At 37.1% G+C, this 14,346-nt stretch overlaps 1 protein-coding gene across 6 annotated transcripts in view; it reads left to right on the plus strand.

Moving 5' to 3' along the window:
* The window catches only part of ASXL2 (ASXL transcriptional regulator 2), a 147,578-nt gene that overhangs the window by 85,196 nt on the left and 48,036 nt on the right, over positions 1-14,346 (plus strand). The window lies entirely within an intron of this gene.

A 14,346-nucleotide genomic window follows, 5' to 3' on the forward strand; every position in this document is an offset into this window, starting at 1 on the left:
AAATTGTCACAATATTGAATATTTATCCTCAATTTACACTAAGATTAAATGTTCTGTAAAGATCATTTCTGATTTTAGGGTCTATTAAACAGTAGAATGGGCTACATATTATGTTTGGAAGCTGGATATGAGAGATGCACATGGTGTCATATGGAATCCAAGTTGATGCTAGAAACCCTGATAGTCTTAAGAAATGGATAAATGCTGCGCTACCAATAATGAAGAATGATTCAGTCTCCTGGCCTAGATAGTAAGTTTTTAGGTACGTATTATATAGATATGAATGTTTTTGTGGCCTGGTGAAAATTAATGTGGAAAACTTGTAGTTAGCAATGATAGTAGCAGCATGTAGCAAAGTAGTTATAAATCAGTTGCAGTTATTAATAAAGCAAATTAATTGTACCTATTCCTTTTTTTTATTTAGGGCTTTTACTCTCAATCTGACATCACTTTATTTCAAATGCATTGTAAGACAGGAAGAACATTGAGATAGTATCAAAACCCACTTCCTTTTATATACAAAAATAAAGAACTCTGACAGCAAAACTGATACTTCTGGTTGAAAATTGATAGAAATTCTCTCGATACAGGTATTACCTTTCAGCCAAATAGGAACAGAGAACAGAACTTTGAAATTCAGCCCAGTATTAAAACTAGTTTTATTGATTTCCATGTAAAGTGGAAGAACTTTAAAGTTTGTAGTTTTGGTTCCTAATTTCAGATAGGATACAATGCTCAGAGAAGAGCTTTATGGAATTCCAAGCCAAGGTAAGGTGGAACTCCAGAAACATGATTAAAATAAACTTTTGGGGTTGCTTTTTTTGGTAGGATCATAGCTGAATGAAGTTGGGCCTTTTCCCCAAAATAAAATTAAAATATCACAGCATGAAGCGTTGCAGAAGTATTACTTTTATCTTCTGATAGAGCAAAGTTTTGTTAGATTCTGGTCTGTTTTTAAAGTATCTTAAGAGAAAAGTTAATTATGTGGTATATGCCTTTTCACATATAAGAAATTACTAATTATTTGACAGGAGTATGATCTATTGTTAATTTTACTGCTTGTTCAGAACTACTTTAAGTCAGGAGTTTAATACATAATTGTGTTTGGAGTTATGTGAAATACCAAGCCCTCTGACATCATTTATACATGTGTTAAGTTACTGAATGAGGATGATGATGTATAGAAATACCTCCTTTAAAAAGCATACTGGGGAGAAAAATTCTTTTGGGCAAAGTTAAGTTACATGGATAGACACCTTTGCAAAAGATGTTCTGTTCTCCTCTGGAGTGGTTGGTGGCTGAGATGGAGGTTTTAGCTCTGTTTTGTAGTAAATATGGCTACACTGTTAGAACTTGGATGTGTAGGGTACCCCAAAGCAAGGGAGGTGTTCAAGTATGGTATAGCCTTTCCGTCTTTGGCTAAGGGACTGTTTAAAAGTAGTCAGAAACCATAGCCTGCCTAGTTGGGAGTAGACTGTACTTGGTGTGGGAAGAAGGGACTTAGATCTAAAACAGTCTGTTACTTCTGGAAATGAAATTCCTCTAAAGAAAGACAATTGTGAAAAATAAAAACTCTCTTAAAAGGCAAATTACTGTTTTTGAAGATTAAAAGAATTTTAGAAACTTCAATTGTTATTAGTCTTCCAACTATTAATCCTTCAACTGTATAAAGCTGTTTCAATTTTGATATTCTTCATTGTTTCTAATATTCTCTCTAATACTTTAGAGGGGTCCACTGAATATCTTTAACAGAAAATAAAATATTGAGATTATTTATTAGAGCTTTTAATTTAAATGCATCTAATATGAGTAGTCTGTCATATCCTTTTGACCTTGTTCACTATAATAACCATCTGTTGAAGTAGAAAATTCACAATGCTATAATATATCTGAAAAGTTGTACCTTCTGAACATACAGCCACTGGGTGATACATATCCAGCAACCTGACACTACTTCAGTAAACCAAGGAAACTGGCTTTAATGAGCCTCTAGTTCTACAATTTGTTTTAAATATTTTTCTGAAAATGCTTAAAATTTAAGCTTAAAAAGTGATTTCTCTACGAAGTTGTTGGATTTTTTTGTATGTGAGGTTTTTTGTTTTTTTTATATCAAATAATGAATAACTGCTGATCTTTTGATCAGAGTTTGTCAATCTTTTATATCTATATGTTTACATGAAATAAGCATTTTTCATGTTTGAAGCAAGTTTCTATAATCAGATACTTAGGATGTTTCAAGTAAGAGTGCTTTTCATCTGTTGAGCAGTCCACATTGGAGGACCAGTAGATGAGGATATAATCTTGAGAAATTTTGTTTAGGCCATTAGTTTGTTTACAAAACCAAAGAAACATGTCTTTTTAAACTACTTGCTACACTCACTCTTTCTCTAGTATGTATGTACTATTTGCCAGGTGTTTGAAAAACCAATTTGAATAAGGTGTAAGGTGTGATCCCCACCCATATCTAGAGATACAGAAAAATAAGCAGACAGTTATGACTTAATAAAGTAGTATGTGTTTATTTTCATCATGTTGTGACAACATTAGAGAGGGTAGTAGTTACCTTTACCTGGGTTTGTAAGTATTGTATGAGCTATAGAAATTTTTAATATACTGTCCTTCCCTTGAGAGTATACCTCTAGGGAAGACAAGATATAGGATGGAAAGAAAACACAGAGGCAAGAACGTGGAAGTGTGTGTACAGTTTTAAGGAAGCTATAAAAGGATAAGTTTGACTGAAAGAGGGGATTTGTGAGAAGAAGGGAAAAGAAGTTGTTATCAGACTGCTAATCTTCAGTGTTAGTCTCCCTTATTTATATGTTATTGGTGTACATAAAGTAATTTCTTAGGAAAACTAAGATCTGTAGCATGAATCAGAGAATGGTAACACTGCTGACTCTGCCAGATTTTCATAGCCACATATCAAGAAGAACAGGATTTTTGTCTGTAGAACTTTTTCTGTTGGTCTCATCCTCTTGTCCATTTAGTATCTGAGTAAATTTGCTAGCTTCTTTTTCTATACTTCAGTGTCTACGTTAGTTCAGTTTATCTGTAATCACTGGTATATAGGTTAAAAGAACTCATTTCTATTGTATTGTTGAAAATCATTTGTTGTGGGTATTATATTTCCTTGGTGCAGGCTGACATTAATTGGTGACATTAATTAGTTTCATTTGAAGTAAAAAGGTAAAACTGGTAATAAAGAAGTGTGAGGGATTATATTTTTTAAAGTGCTACTCTGTAAGACGATTATAAATGGGCTTGATGTGGTTAAAATGCAGCCTTAATATCATTTTTCAAACAATGCCTTATTTTTTATATTTTTATCCTTTTTAAGATGCAACACTAGGAAATCTTGCTTCCTGATTTTGTGACCCTGTGGCACTCTTCTCATGCCCCTCCCCCACACACTGCTATCCCCATTCCTAACTAGCTGATTTATTCTCAAACTGTTCATCACAAAGGACCGTCCTCCCCTTCCCAATCCATTGTGGACTTACACTTCCATAAAATACAACGAAAATGGCCCAGTGGTGTCAAATTTCATTAAAAGTACCTAATGCTTATTCTCTCTTTTGTACTTACTTTTTGCAGACCAGTCTTTGGAACACATTTGAAAAGCAATGTTTAGATCTAGATTTGTTAGCCTTATAAACTATTGGGAATGCTGTTTTATTTTAAAAGGAAGGAAAGAGGAAAAATTTCTTTATTTCTCCTTAACTTAAAGGAGCTGAAATATAAAATCATCTTGTCCCTTTTATTTGAACCAAGGGCAGAAAATAACTCCACCTCCATTGAGTGAATCATTAACTGTGATTCTTTAGTAGGACTGCAGAGGCATTGTGCCAGCTTCTAGTCATTACTCATCCTTCCTCAGCAGTAACCACTGCCTTGACTTCTGTTACTATAGATTAGCATCACCAATTTGTAAACTTTTTAATTAAATTGTATATACTCAGAAAAGTATGCATATCATAAGTATATAGCTTGTTGAATTTTCACAAATGGATCAGCACCAGCACTCAGATCAAGGAGCAAAAACATTGTCAACACTCCAGTAGCCCTCCCTTGTGTTCCCTTTGGTAATACCCATTGCCCCAAAATAACCACTACTAATCTCTAGACTTGTCTGGAACAGAATAGTGTCCATAAGCAGTTTTTAAACTTAAATCATGCTTTTTTTTGGTAGGCAGGAGTAGGGGGGGCTCAAATAATGTTTGTAAGATTCATCCATGGTCTTACGTATAGACATCAGATTCTTAGAACTGTATAGTATTCTGTTTTATAAATATTCCCCAGTACCTCAATTTATCTATTCTACCATTGATGAGCATTAGATTATTTCTAGCTTTTGCCTATTAATTCTACTGTGAATGTTTAATTAATTAATTAATTAATATTTTGGTATCATTAATCTACAATTACATGAAGAACATTCTGTTTACTAGGCTCCCCCCTTCACCAAGCCCCCCCACATACCCCTTCACAGTCACTGCCCATCAGCATAGTAAGATGCTGTAAAATCACTACTTGTCTTCTCTGTGCTGTACAGCCAGCCCTGTAACTGCTCCACATTATACATGCTAATTGTAATGTCCACTTTCTTTTTCCTGCCCTTATCCCTTCCCACCCATCCTCCCCAGTCCCTTTCCCTTTGGTAACTCTTAGTCCATTCGTGGGTTCTGTGATTCTGCTGCTGTTTTGTTCCTTCAGTTTTTCTTTGCTCTTATACTCCACATAAGAGTGAAATCATTTGGTACTTGTCTTTCTCCGCCTGGCTTATTTCACTGAGCATAATACCCTCTAGCTCCATCCATGTTGTTGCAAATGGTAGGATCTGTTTTCTTCTTATGGCTGAATAATATTCCATTGTGTATATGTACCACATCTTCTTTATCCATTCATCTACTGATGGACACTTAGGTTGCTTCCATTTCTTGGCTATTGTAAACAGTGCTGCGATAAACATAGGGGTGCATCTGTCTCTTTCAAACTGGGCCGCTGTGTTCTTAGAGTAAATTCCTAGAAGTGGAATTCCTGGGTCAAATAGTATTTCTATTTTAAGCATTTTGAGGAACCTCCATACTGCTTTCCACAATGGTTGAACTAATTTACATTCCCACCAGCAGTGTAGGAGGGTTCCCCTTTCTTCACAACCTCGCCAACATTTGTTGTTGTTTATCTTTTGGATGGTGGCAATCCTTACTGGTGTGAGGTGATATCTCATTGTGGTTTTAATTTGCATTTCTCTGATGACAAGCAATGTGGAGCATCTTTTCATGTGTCTGTTGGCCATCTGAATTTCTTCTTTAGAGAACTGTCTACTCAGCTCCTCTGCCCATTTTTTAATTGGATTATTTGTTTTTTGCTTGTTGAGGTGTGTGACCTCTTTTTATATTTTGGATGTCAACCCTTTATCGGATCTGTCATTTATGAATATATTCTCCCATACTGTAGGATACCTTTTTGTTCTATTGATGGTGTCCTTTGCTGTACAGAAGCTTTTCAGTTTGATATAGTCCCACCTGTTCATTTTTGCTTTTGTTTCCCTTGCCCGGGGAGATATGTTCATGAAGAAGTCACTCATGTTTATGTCCATGAGATTTTTGCCTATGTTTTTTTCTAAGAGTTTTATGGTTTCATGTCTTACATTCAGGTCTTTGATCCATTTCGAATTTACTTTTGTGTTTGGGGTTAGACAATGATCCAGTTTCATTCTCTTACATGTAGCTGTCCAATTTTGCCAACACCTGTTGAAGGGGCTGTCATTTCACCATTGTATGTCCATGGCTCCTTTATCATATATTAATTGACCATATATGTTTGGGTTAATGTCTGGAGTCTCTATACTGTTCCACTGGTCTGTGGCTCTGTTCTTGTGCCAGTACCAAATTGTCTTAGTTACTGTGTCTTTGTAGTAGAACTTGAACTTGGGGAGTGAGATCCCTCCCACTTTATTCTTCTTTCTCAGGATTGCTTTGGCTATTCGGTGTCTTTGGTGGTTCCATATGAAGTTTTGAACTATTTGTTCCAGTTCATTAAAGAATGTTGTTGGTAATTTGATAGGGATTGCATCAAATCTGTATATTGCTTTGGGCAGGTTGGCCATTTTGACGATATTAATTCTTCCTAGCCAAGAGCATGGGATGAGTTTCCATTTGTTAGTGTCCTCTTTAATTATTCTTAAGAATGTCTTGTAGTTTTGGGGGTATAGGTTTTTCACTTCCTTGGTTAGGTTTATTCCTAGGTATTTTATTCTTTTTGATGCAATTGTGAATGGAATTGTTTTCCTGGTTTCTCTTTCTATTAATTCATTGTTAGTGTATAGGAGAGCCACAGATTTCTGTGTGTTAATTTTGTATCCTACAACTTTGCTGTATTCCGATATCCGTTCTAGTAGTTTTGGAGTGGTGTCTTTAGGGTTTTTTATGTACAGTATCATGTCATCTGCAAATAGTGAGAGTTTAACTTCTTCTTTACCACTCTGGATTCCTTGTATTTCTTTGTTTTGTCTAATTGCTGTGGCTAGGACCTCCAGTACTATGTTGAATAACAGTAGGGAGAGTGGGCATCCCTGTCTTGTTCCCAATCTTAGAGGAAATGCTTTCAGCTTCTCGCTGTTCAGTATGATGTTGGCTGTGGGTTTTTCATATATGGCCGTTATTATGTTGAGGTACTTTCCCTGTATACTCATTTTGCTGAGAGTTTTTATCATGAAAGGATGTTGAATTTTGTTGAATGCTTTTTCAGCATCTATGGGGATGATCATGTGATTTTTGTCCTTCTTTTTGTTGATGTGGTGGTTGATGTTGATGGATTTTTGAATGTTTTACCATCCTTGCATCCCTGGGATGAATCCCACTTGATCATGGTGTATGATCCTTTTGATGTATTTTTGAATTCGGTTTGGTAATATTTTGTTGAGTATTTTTGCATCTATGTTCATCAGGGATGTTGGTCTGTAATTTTCTTTTTTGGTGGGGTCTTTGCCTGGTTTTGGTATTAGGGTGATGTTGGCTAAATAGAATGAGTTTGGGAGTATTCCCTCCTCTTCTGTTTTTTGGAAAACTTTAAGGAGAATGGGTATTATGTCTTCTCTGTATGTCTGATAAAATTCCGGGGTAAATCCAACTGGCCTGGGTTTTTTTTTTCCTTGGGTAGTTTTTTGATTACCACTTCAATTTCTTTGCTGGTAATTGGTTTGTTTAGATTTTCTGTTTCTTCCTTGGTCAGTCTTGGAAGGTTGTATTTTTCTAGGAAGTTGTCCATTTCTCCTAGACTTTCCAGCTTGTTAGCATATAGGTTTTCATAGTATTCTCTAATAATTCTTTGTATTTCTGTGGGGTCCGTCCTGATGTTTCCTTTCTCATTTCTGATTCTGTTGATGTGTGTTGATTCTCTTTTTCTTTTTATAAGTCTGGCTAGTGGCTTATCTATTTTGTTTATTTTCTCAAAGAACCAGCTCTTGGTTTCATTGATTTTTTTCTATTGTTTTATTCTTCTCAATTTTATTTATTTCTTCTCTGATCTTTATTATGTCCCTCCTTCTGCTGACCTTAGGCCTCATTTGTTCTTTTTCCAATTTTGATAATTGTGACATTAGACTATTCATTTGGGATTGATCTTCCTTCTTTAAGTAGGCCTGGGTTGCTATATACTTTCCTCTTAAAACTGCTTTCGCTGTGTCCCGCAGAAGTTGGGGCTTTGTGTTGTTGTCCTCATTTGTTTCCATGTATTGCTTGATCTCTATTTTGATTTGGTCGTTGATCCATTGATTATTTAGGAGCATGTTGTTAAGCCTCCATGTGTTTGTGAGCCTTTTTGCTTTCTTTGTACAATTTATTTCTAGTTTTATGTCTTTGTGGTCTGAGAAGTTGGATGGTAGAATTTCAGTCTTTTTGAATTTACTGAGGCTCTTTTTGTGGCCTAGTATGTGGTCTATTCTGGAGAATGTTCCATGTGCACTTGAGAAGAATGTGTATCCTGTTGCTTTTGGGTGTAGAGTTCTATAGATGTCTATTAGGTCCATCTGTTCTAGTGTGTTGTTCAGTGCCTCTGTGTCCTTACTTATTTTCTGTCTGGTGGATCTGTCCTTTGGAGTGAATGGTGTGTTGAAGTCTCCTAAAATGAGTGCATTACATTGTATTTCCTCCTTTAATTCTGTTAGTATTCGTTTCACATATGTTGGTGCTCCTGTATTGGGTGCATATATATTTATAATGGTTATATCCTCTTGTTGGATTAACCCCTTTATCCTTATATAATGTCCTTCCTTATCTCTAGTGACTTTCTTTGTTTTGAAGTCTGTTTTGTCTGATACTAGTACTGCAACACCTGCTTTTTTCTCCCTGTTGTTTGCGTGAAATATATTTTTCCATCCCTTGACTTTTAAGTCCATGCATATCTTTGGGTTTGAGGTGAGTCTCTTGTAAGCAGCATATAGATGGTTCTTGCTTTTTTATCCATTCTGTTACTCTGTGTCTTTTGATTGGTGCATTCAGTCCATTTACATTTAGGGTGATGATTGAAAGATATGTACGTATTACCATTGCAGGCTTTAGGTTCCTGGTTACCAAAGGTTCAAGGTTAGCTTCTTTAGTATCTTACTCTCTAACTTATCTCGCTTAGTGAGCTATTATAAACAGTCTGATGATTCTTTATTTGTCTCCCTTTTTATTCCTCCTCCTCCATTCTTTGTATGTTAGGTGTTTTTTGTGTGTGTGCTCTTTTGTGTTTCCTTTGACTGCTTTTGTGGGTAGTTGATATTATTTTTTGTCTTTAGTTAGTATTTGATTGTTCTGCTTTCTTTGCTGTGATTTTATTTTCTCTGGTGACATCTGTTTAGCCTTAGGAGTGCTTCCATCTAGAGTAGTCCCTCTGAAATACCCTGTAGAGGTGGTTTGTGCGAGGCAAATTCCCTCAACTTTTGCTTGTCTGGGAATTATTAAATCCCTACTTCATATTTAAATGATAGTCATGCTGGATACAGTATCCTTGGTTCAAGGCCCTTCTGTTTCATTGCATTAAATATATCATGCCATTCTCTTCTGGCCTGTAAGGTTTCTGTTGAGAAGTCTGATGATAGCCTGATGGGTTTTCCTTTGTAGGTGACCTTTTTTCTCTCTCTGGCTGCCTTTAATACTCTGTCCTTGTCTTTGATCTTTGTCATTTTAATTATTATGTAATTTGGTGTTGTCTTCCTTGAGTCCCTTGTGTTGGGAGTTCTGTGTGCTTCCGTGGTCTGAGAGACTATTTCCTCCCCCAGTTTTGGGAAGTTTTCAGCCATTATTTCTTCAAAGACACTTTCTATCCCTTTTTCTCTCTCTTCTTCTTCTTCTTGTACCCCTATAATGCAGATATTGTTCTGTTTCAATTGCTCACACAATTCTCTTAGTATTGTTTCATTCCTGGAGGTCCTTTTATTTCTCTCTGCGTCAGCTTCTCTGCATTCCTGTTCTCTGATTTCTATTCCATCAATGGCCTCTTGCATCTCGTCCATTCTGCTTTTAAGTCCTTCCAGAGATTGTTTTATTTCTGTATTCTCCCTCCTTAGCTCTTGCATATTTCTCTGCAAGTCTATCAGCATGGTTATGACCTTTATTTTGAATTCTTTTTCAGGAAGATTGGTTAGGTCTGTCTCCCCAGGTTCCGTCTCAGGGTAGGATATCTGTGTGATTCTGGTCTGAATCAAATTCTTTTGCCTTTTCATGGTGATGGGCAGATGGTGAGTTGTGTCAGCTGGGAGAACAATATCCCTGCTTGCTGCTCGTGTTCCTCTCCTGGGAGAATGGTGACCCCTAGTGGCTTGTGTTGGGCAGTTGCACACAGACGGGGGTCTCTGATTCTTGCCCGGGCTGCTGTGGAGTAAGCTCCGTGGGGCTGCTGTGGGCATGGCCGCTTTCAGGCTGCCGCTCTGCTATGGCGGGGCTGTGCCGGATGGGGAACTGGCGGGAGGCTGTTTATCGCCTTGAGGGGCCTCCCAGCTGCGCTGCCACCCAGGGGGTTAGGGCGCCTGCAGTTTTGTGGGATTCCCAACTGCTGGGCTGACTGTGCCGGGTCGCTTCTGTCCACCTGTGAGGCCCCTGTCCCTTTAAGACTTTCAAAGAGCACTCGCTTTTCTTTTGTCCCTGGGGTGCCGGCTGCAGGGACCCGCTCGCAGGTTTTACTGTCCTGTGTCTTCTGGTCTCTCTTTCAGTAATAGTTGTATTTGTTGTATTTTCAGAAATATATATGTTTTTGGGAGGAGATTTCCGCTGTCCTACTCCCTCCACCATCTTGGCTCCTCTCCTTGATATCATCTTTTATGCAATGCCTTTTCCAGTCTTCATCATTCCCTATGAATCTTTCTCTTAGTGACTTCTAGGAGTTCATCGTATATTCTCTTGTTGAATATATATCTTGTGAATAACTTTTCCCTCTCTATGATTTGTCTTTTCATTCTCTGAAAGATACCTTTTGATGAATTCAATTTCTTAATTTTAATAGAAGCCAATAAAAATTGCCCCTCATGCTGATATGAAAATAGTTTCCTCTGGGCTATAGAACATGACTTAACAAATCTAAAAATATGAATCTGGAATGTCTGCTGTCAGATAACAGTGTATTTAAACTTAAAGTCAATAACAGAAAGATTACTGGAAAAATTCCAAAATACCTGGAGGTTATACAAAACACCTAAATAACACATGGCTCAAGGAAGAAATCTCAAGAGAAATTCTAAATATTTTGAAGTAAATGAAAATGAAAACACTGCCAGGTTTCACTTATGAACCAGAGCACCCTTGGAAGCCTCACCAGAAGAGTGAGCAGGGCCTCAGTGGGCCCCTGTAATGGCCACTTCTAGACATGGGGTGGGAGTTCAGGAGGAAAAAAAAGAAAACTTACCAAAATTTGTGGTATGCAGCAAAAGCAGTGCTTAGAGGGATATTTATAGTATTGAGTGCATATATTAGAAAAGAAGAAAGATCTAAAATCAATTATCTGAGCTTCCACCTTTAGGAAACTATGGAAAAAAGCAAATTAAATCTGTAGTAAGGAGAAGAAAAATAATAATGAAATTGAAAATAGGAAATCAGCAGAAAAAAATCAGTCCAAAAGCTGATTCTTTGAAATGATAAATAAGATAAATATGCTTCTACCCAGGCTAAGAAAAAGGAGAGAAGACACAAATTAAAAATACCAGAAATGAGAGGCCAGGCCTACAGACTCCATGGACCTTAAAAAGAGCATAATAAAGGAATATATGAACAATTTTGTGCCCATAAATTTGATAATCTAGATGAAGTGGACCTTGAAAGTCAAAATCTGTTAAAACTCACACAAGAAGAAATAAACAGTCTGAATAGGCCTATATCTCATTAAAGAAATTGAATTAATAATTACCTTTCAAAACTGAAAGCTCTAAACCCTGATGGATTCAGTAATGAATTCTACCAAACATTTAAGGAAGAAATTAAATCCATTTCTCTACAATCTCTTTCAGAGGCTATAGGCAGAGGAAATACTTCTTAACTCATAGCAATGAGTCCAGCATTACCCTAATACCAAAATCAGATGAAAGACATGAAGAAAACTATAGGTGAATATCTCTCATTAACAGAGATGCAAAAATCCTCAACAAAGTAATAGCAAATTGAATCCAACTAAGTATTGGCAGTAGGCAATTAGCCCAGGTGAAGAATGTTCATGAACTTGCATTCTTTTCATACCCAGCTACTACTTGTAGCAACACTCAGGGCCCATGGTAGATTGCCACTCCCAACATTGACATTGTATCCAACCACATTGCTAAATTACTGCTTAAAACTAATGACTTATCTATAGCATTATTCTTAGGATTGTCCACATGTACAAATATATGATATGTGAATAATGGAGTTTTACTTTTTTGCCATGTTATACTGGCTATGGATTCCAGTAAAGTGTGAAATATAAATAGTAACATCAGTCTTCCTTTTTATTCTCAGTCTTTAAGGTAAAGTTTTTAACATTAATGTAATTTTAAGATTGATGACTGTAGTAGGTTGTTTGCAGATGCTTATTAGATGAAGTTCCCTTCTAGTTACAGTTTTCTGAGAGATTTCCTAAGAATAGAAGTTGCATTTTATCAGTTGCTTTACCTTCATCTCCTGAAATGATTATATATCCTTTATTCTATTAATGTGGTGAATTATGTTGGTTTATATGTTAAGTGGTAAAACCGTCTTGTATTCCTAAGATAAACCAATTTGACCATGATACTAATCCTATATTTCACTAGGTTCAGTTTGTTAATATTTGGTGTTTGACTTTCTGTCAGTGTGACCTTATTTGGAGATAGGGTTGTTGCAGAGTTAATCAACATGAAGTCATACAGGAGACTTAATTCATCAAGACTGATGTCCTTATAAGAAGACAGTCACATGAAGACATGGAAACACAAGGAGAACACTGTGAACATGGAAGCAGAGATTGGAGGGATGCATCTATAAGCCAAGGATTGCTGATTGTCACCAGAAGCTAGGAGAGAAGGATAGAACATATTCTTCAGAGCCCTCAGAAGAAACCAGCTCTTCTGACACTTAGATTTTGGACTTCTAGCCTCCAGAACTGAGAGAGAATACATTTCTGTTGTTTTAAGCTGCCCAGTGTATTGGATGCTTTTACAGAAGCCCTAGGGAACTAATACATGGTGTAATGTTCATTTTTCATTAAACAAGCAAGTATTCCAGTGAAATCTTTTTTGATATGTTATAGCTAATCACCTCTGCTGCCATATCTTTTTATTGACATTTTAATTGTCTTACTTGAGGCCTGCAGTAGAAGCTGAAGGGCAAGGAGACATGCAACGGTTTGGCTCCACCCACTTTGATTTTGGGGTTTGTTGGGGATGCCTTGTCATCTGGTTGCATTGAAGATGTTGTCCATGGGCTTTTTCCTTCTGCTGTCATAGTTGCCCTATCTTTATACATATGGGAATGTGGGAGGATTCAAAATCTCTGCCACTGGTACAGGCAGCTTTTCCATATAGCTTCTCTTCCTTTCTTTTTTGTAATTGAGGCCATAGATTTTTTTTGAACTCTACTTTAATGGAGAGTTGGCTGATTGGAGGATCTATATATACATATAATTTTTATAAACCTATTATTGATATACACTCTTACGAAGGATTCACAGGAAAAACAATGTGGTTACTACTACATTCACCCACATTATCAAGTCCCCCCCCATACCCCATTGAAGTCACTCTCCATCAGTGTAGTAAGATGCTACAGAGTCCCTATTTGTCTTCTTTGAGCTATACTGTCTTCCCCGTGACCCACACACACCATGTGCACCAATCATGATACCCCACAATCCCCTTCTCCCTCCCTCCCCACCTGCTCACCCCCACCCCTCCACCCTCACCCTTCTCCTTTGGTAACCGCTAGTCCCTTCTTGGAGTCTGTGAGCCTGCTGCTCCTTTGTTCCTTCGGTTTTGCTTCATTGTTATACTCCATAAATGAGGGAAATCTTTTGGTATTTGTCTTTCTCTGCCAGACTTATTTCACTGAGCATAATACGCTCTAGCACCTTCCATGTTTTTGCAAATGGTAGGATTTGTTTCTTTCTTAGGGCTGAATGGTATTCCATTGGGTGTATGTACCACCTCTTCTTTATCCATTCATCTGCTGATGGACACTTAGCTTACTTCCATATCTTGTCTACTGTAAATAATGCTGCAGTGAATATAGGGGCACATATGTCTTTTTGAATCTGAGAACTTGTTTCCTTTGGGTAAATTCCTAGGAGTGGAATTCCTGAGTCAGATGGTATTTCTATTTTTAGTTTTTTGAGGAACCTCCATATTGCTTTCCACAATGGTTGAATTAGCTTACATTCCCACCAGCAGTGTAGGAGGGTTCCCCTTTCTCTGCATCCTCACTAGCATTTGTTGTTCTTAGTCTTTTCTATGATGGCCATCCTAACTGGTGTAAGGTGATATCTCACTGTGGTTTTAATGTGCATTTTCCTGATAATTAGCAATGTGGAGCATCTCTTCATGTGCCTGTTGACCATCTGAATTTCTTCTTCGGAGAAGTGTCTGTTCATATCCTCTGCCCATTTTTTAACAGTGTTATTTGCTTTTTGGGTGTTGAGGTGTGTGAATTCTTTAAGTATTTTGGATGTTAACCCCTTGTCAGGATATGCCATTTATAAATATATTCTCCCATACTGTAGGATGCCTTTTTGTTTTGCTGATGGTGTCCTTTGCTGTACAGAAGCTTTTTAGCTTGATGTTGTCCCATTTGTTCATTTCTTATTTTGTTTCCCTTGCCCAAGATGTGTTCAGGAAGAAGTTGCTCATGTTTATATTCAGGAGATTTT

This window comes from Manis pentadactyla, chromosome 2 (genome assembly GCF_030020395.1).
Source record: "Manis pentadactyla isolate mManPen7 chromosome 2, mManPen7.hap1, whole genome shotgun sequence".
Classification (NCBI taxonomy): domain Eukaryota; kingdom Metazoa; phylum Chordata; class Mammalia; order Pholidota; family Manidae; genus Manis; species Manis pentadactyla.